Here is a 6,646-nt window from a genome sequence, read left to right as displayed (position 1 = left end):
CAATTTACTTTGCTTCAAGTTCAATTTACTTTACTCAGTCAAGTGCTCCCTCTATTTTGGCAGTTGCCTGTACAGTCAAATCTTATGTAGGTCTATATAACATTAAATAGAGTATTAGCATACCAATTATTGAAATTGATGGACGGCCGTGGGAAAATTCAACTTAGAACAGCAGCATGTTCAAATTTATATGCAAATTACAAATGGATTTTTCTTATGTAAGTCTATCCTGTATTGCAAGTGGTTAGCGAGTTAGCTGGGCAAAATGCCATTCTCAGTAATGTTCCAAAAGTGCATGTCTCATGCGTTCCTATAGGAATTTGACATTGTCTAAAATATTCTTTGCGTAGTAAAATAAAAATTCCTCATCGGATCATTAAACAAGATATTACACGGGCTTCTTTTCTGTGTCCATCACTACAATGCTTTTTGAATGTCACTGAGATCCTTTATGACTGATATGTCAGATCTTAAGTTTCTTTTATCTTAGACATCAAATGTGATTGTTCCTGTACTCTTAGTATGCTAGAACAAGTCTGAACTTTAGTTTATCACTTCAGTCTAATCCTTTGAACTAATCTTACTTTGTTGTTTTGCTTTTCTGTTTATGTGTCTCTTTGTTCGTTTACCCTACAGACACAGAAAGCTTCTTTTACTATTGAACAACAGTCGCCTAACATGTAGGCCATTATTAATGGATGAACTATTTGGTTTCCAAACATCCCCACGTCTTACACAGGCGTGACTTATCTCATAAGGAAGGAAGAGGGGACAGATGTGGGTGGTTCTGATGTCACACAGAGGTGAGGTAATGATAGCTATAAATGTCTTCTGATTTGATTGACAGGAGTGTGGCTGCCACAGTCCTCCTGAACATGTGTTTAAAAACTTTTCTGCATTCTTCACTTACCTGGATATTATACAATATCTATTAGCACCTGTATCACTGAGGGTGGTGGTTAAAATGTTCTTGTTTAAATAGGTTTCTATGAAAAGTTTAGTCACTGGATTGCCAGGCACTGTGAACTCAAAATAGAGCCTGTCCTCTGACGTGGGACTCCACTGGGAGAACACAGGTTTGTCGTGAGTATTTCCAAATATGTATCTCTACCCGGTATCTCAGAGGATACATCCTTGTGTATGCCACTCAACACATCCACCTTGGCCCAGGGGCCTGCCAGCGTATTCCTAACCTCCTTCCCCACAATACAACAAAGGAAGAAGGAAAACAAGGATAACTTGCCCCTCTGTCCCATCACATTGCAGGGCAACCAGTGTTGTGCTGACCCCACACATGTTACTCTACTACACCAATTGTTTCCTGAGTTTCTAAGGCCAGCCTTCCTGTACGGAAACTGTTGGACACCCCTGGTTTCGGACTGATGGTGACCCTGGGAAGTTTGTATTGGCGGAGTGCCAAAATGCTGTTTACCAGCCAGCCAGAAATCTGCGGGGACAAAAGAATAGCCAGAGCAGCCGCTCTCACGGCTTGCGGTTATTGTTTGATGAGGAAGGACATGAGTTTGATTTGACCTTAGATCTCTGTGTACCCTTAAGACGCTGATATTTCTATCCATGATATTTACACATGCTCTGTGATTTCACAAAACACCAACAGTCTTACGGACAAAAGCAAATCGGGATGAACATACTACATTACGGTTCAGGTTTAATCATACCTTTTCCTCATTTTCCATATGTCAGTAACCTCCCAGACTCTTCCCTGATTATGCTCTGGGGAACAGTGCCCCTGTCAGTGCATTTGGTATTGTCTGCAACACTGGTAACTTCACTGATACATGAAAATGACAGTAAAGGAATTATGTCAACCGATACAATCATTCGGTACATTAAAGGCACAGTAAAACAGGTGTGAATTATGTTTTTGCAAAACATAATTCACCTCTTTTGTGTTAAAGTACTGTCTCATTAGGGCTAACAAAATCCTGCCAGTGATGTCTATTCTGTGATTTTTCACAGAACACGTCAAGACAGAATTACCTGCCCTGAGAATTCACTTGCATGCTTGGCAGAATGTGTTACAGGCTGAAAGTGTCACGCAACCCTACTCACTGAATTTCTGCACTGTATTGTCTCTATTAGTATCGTGGCGTCAGTCCCAATTCCGTTTCGCTTTGGTAGCCTATCATAAGCTTTGAATTTACCATGTAGCTTTGTTTAACAATCTCTTAAGTTTAGAGAATTGTGTTAGTGGGGTCCTGCACTTATGTTGTTTACATATTAATTGTACTGTACTTCCCCGTAGTGGTCACGTATAGTGGCTGACAAATGGGCAAAAGTAAACATCCTTTGTTGATATCTCAAACAAAAAACCCTCACTCAAAAATGAATTTCAGAATCATGAGAATAATAATTTCATTGAACTAAAGATTCAGAAACCACTAAAATGAAATTTTAATTTGGATCTTATTTGGTCATTTCTAAGATCGGAAATAACAGGTGTTAAAGTACCTGACTAACCATAATAGTAATACTATTACTAAAACTGTGGCCAGACTACTTGTATGAGAGCAGCAGTAAGCAGTAAATGGAGAGCAAGTTTCATCCCCTTTGTGGAAAGCCAAAAAAGAATACTATTATTGCCAGCATGACTCCAGTGACTTCAAAGGGGTCTGAACAAAAGCAAAAAAGCCGCTGCTCTTACTAGGGATCTATCAACCTCCTGTCTCGAAATTCACACCTTTATCATAACCAGAACTCACCTTTAAAGCAGCCTCCTTTGCTGCCGTAAAACTAGCCAATTTGACACTACAGCAACATTATATTGTCTAAATTGAATCGAATCATTTTAGTCAAGTGAGATACATTTTGTATCATCCAGACTACACGTTAAAAAAAAAAGAGGCGCTTTACGAGAACTTGCAAAAAAGCGATATATTGCCACCTAGTGGAGATCGTAAGTCCTTCACTCATTCATTTTCTACACTCACTCTCACTCACTCATTTTCTAAACTCACTCACTCTCACTCATTTTCTAAACTCACTCACTCTCACTCATTTTCTAAGCCGTTTATCCTAATTAGGGTCGCGCGGGGTAATGGAGCCTATCCCAGCGTTCACTGGGCGAAAGGCGGGGAAACACACTGGACAGGTGACCAGTCCATCGCACTCATAAGTCCTTGATTTTGCAAAAAATAATTCTTTATTTATACAGTAACTGACATAAATAAATCTTTTGCTTTTATGATACCACCATTTTTGCCAGCTTTTGTCTAATCTCCCTCAAGATAAGAGTTTTGATACTGAACACACTGCTTAGAAACGCTGATATACAGAGACTGAGGGAGATATATGTGAAGTGATATTTTTTTCTCCTATGTATTTAAAATGAAATAATGACATTGTGAAGTGAAAAGAAGAATCTCGCTGAACGATCAAGAGAATCATTTTCATTGTTGTGTTAAAGAACATCACCACCACATCACTCCTCCATGCCCAACTTTGATGTGACGTACCTTACATACTGAATGACATCTTACATCCAACTTTGAGATGACTGCGGTGAATGCTGCGTAGGAGCTATTTGTTTGGGCGTGTATTGTGAATATGTCTTGAATATGTAATTAAATGTCTGTCTTGGGGATTAGGTGGCAGTAATAATTGGGGTGAACAGGTTAAATATACATTACTCACAGGTAATTAGCACACAAACATCACCAGGTAGGAACACAGTTGGTCTTTGCACACAAACATCACCTGCTGACAATATATGGGAGCTTCAAGCAAAAGTACAGTGTGTTTACACCTGAATCGCTCATCATTGTGTGTGAGAACATTTCTATACCCCAGTGGAACTGCCTTCAGGTAACTGATGGTACTTCAGTAAATAATGTGCTTTCCATGGCATTTGACAGAACTCTTTTCCTTTTTCCAAGTGAAAAGTCTCTCAAATTCTTTACAGTCCCCCATCTACTGACAGCTTACGTTAACAGCCATTGTACTCAGGGGACACATTGGTGTCCTGCGTAATGTACTTTACAGCACAGATTAAAGTGGGTTGCTACTGTCACAACTGACTGATGCTGAATTCACAAAAATGTATTAAAGTCTGTCTCTGATTATAAGCATATTTATTAAACAATCTTGATAAAATTTAAAAAAAAAAAAAAGTAAACAAGACAGTGAAAAGAATTTAAGAAAGGCTTTAAGTTGTAGCTTAAAAAAATATTTCCTCAAAAGAGGTGAACATAACAGAGGTGAGTATCCAGTGGCGTCCATTCATTTGCATCCATCCAAGGTCAGTTTGACTGGAATCAGCTTCAGTGAGAACAGGACATCTGCTGATGCACTGTTTCATTTGTCAGGGATTTGTGAGTGCGTGTGCGTGTGCGTGTGCGTGTGCGTGTGCGTGTGCATGTGCGTGTGCATGTGTGTGTGTGTGTGTGTTGGTCATCTGCTATACAAACAACTCGTTTGAGGTATAACGTAGCCACTGTGTTTTAGTTAAAAGAGGACAAAGGTTAACAGAGCAAGAGTTTAGAATTCTGGCTAATCTGAGAGGTTACAAAGTCTGCAGAAACCAGGTGCAGCCTCAGCTGGTCTGAGTAAGATCTGATGTCCCTGAAGACCGGACAAGACACTGTAAACAGAGACTCTCTGGAAAAACACTTCCATAGCCTGCACAGCCAGAGAGCACAGTCGAACAAACATTGCGGTTCACTGCTGACATGTCCATGAACAAATCATTTCACCCCAAAGTTGCTCTGACATAGAAAGTAATAATTCTAATTTGTTCCCGATAACAGCATCAGCTTAAGTGTACATAAAAATGCAAATGCACAAGGACCCTACTAAGCACAGGAGTCAGATGACTTTTTTCAAAAAAATTGTGTTACAATAAAACACTAATTGTTGTATTTTGAGTCAGTGCAGGAGAATATAGGCTAACATACAGCATTTCAGTATGAATAGCAAAGACAGAGTTTCTGTATGATGCATTTAAAATCTATGTGCATGGTTCTCTAAAAGCATGGGTAGGAAGGCCTGCTGAACCTGCTCATAGAGTCTATATGAGTTTATGTAAATATGTTTATTAATATTTTCTCCCCCAGGTAGTCTATTCGACTTGCTTAATTGTGGTATGACATCTTTTAAAAACACATGTTGTCTGAAGGCTAAACTCAGGGAAATTTACAAGAAGCAGGGCAAAAGCTAAATATCTTGAAAGACAGGAGCAATGGAGTTTTTTGACTACTCAAAACACTGGCTAAACACATATGAGTATTTGTTACACAGCCAAACAAGGCAGAAAAAAGAGAGTCGATAAAGGACAGTCACTTAATGTGCATAATGATTAAAATCTTTCATAATGTTTAAAATATGCTTTCACATACATCAGTAAATTAATTAAAAGATACCAGAATCTCAGAAGCTTTAATTCAGAAGAATATCTCACAATAATTGCAGCTCAGTGTTAAGAAGGACATAGGTCATCACACCTGCAAGCAGACTCTGTCTATGGAGTAATGTGGGTTAGTGATAACAACCACTCTCATGTTTATCTGGTTTTGCTTTATCTACACAACAGTTTGTGCATGCAGTAAACATAAGAGCAGGAATCGTTCTGAGGGGTGTCTGATATGTCTGCTTTGTACTGAGGCCATTCTACATTTCTACGCAAACCAAACAAACAACCAACATTCTAAATTGACAGCTGGCTTAACTATTGCTTGATATATATATATATATATATATATATATGTATGTATGTATGTATGTGTATATATATATATATATATATATATATATATATATATATATATATATGTATGTATGTATGTATTTTTTTTTTTTTTGGTTACTAATTTCAAATCAAGTTGATATTCTAAAACAAACATCACCTATCACAAACAGACATTTCACATCCACCCTGTGTCTGAATGTGTCAATATTTGATAGATTTTTATTTGACAGTGCTTAGTAAATACAAGGTCTTAGACAAGACACTGTTAAATCACTTTAATTTAATTTGACCTATCACATGTACAAAAACAGCTGAAACTCAGTCATCTTCATGTCCTTCATCATGGTTACTTGGTATTACTGTGACAACAGGAACAGATATGCCTTTGGAAATGTTTGATTAGCCTCAGTTTGGCACTGTCATGACGGAAAAGGCAGGGCATTTATTGCCAAGTCATCCTGACTATACAAACGAGGACTCAAACTAAAATTTCTATTGTTCTTCAGCTCCCTTAGGGTACATGGTAAATGGGATCAAACATATAGCCAGAAACAAAGACCTTAACTGTTAAAATCATTTTTTTTTGTACCTGTGTAATTAGAGATGAAAAATCTTTCTACACCACCACTCTGTCCCTTAGCAGCAATGCGAAGGAATACTGGACTAAAGATTGTCTAAAGCAGGATGAACCTAACATGGACGAGAAATTGCATCATCTCACATCTGCAGGTCACCCCCCCCCACCCCCCACCCCCGCCCGCCCTTGCTCTCGCCCCGCCCAAAAAAAAGGAAAGAAAAGAAAAGCAGCAAAGTCCTGCAATGGTAAGAAGCTTGTTGAGCTTGTTTGTTTTACTTTAACTCTTTACTACTTGGTACAGCCCAGGCCTAGCTGATACCAGTTCTGCCTGACCAGTTAGCCCTACTTTTTCTTTTGAAGAGTGA

Source organism: Chanos chanos, chromosome 10 (genome assembly GCF_902362185.1).
Source record: "Chanos chanos chromosome 10, fChaCha1.1, whole genome shotgun sequence".
NCBI lineage: Eukaryota > Metazoa > Chordata > Actinopteri > Gonorynchiformes > Chanidae > Chanos > Chanos chanos.
This window is presented reverse-complemented; position numbering follows the sequence as displayed.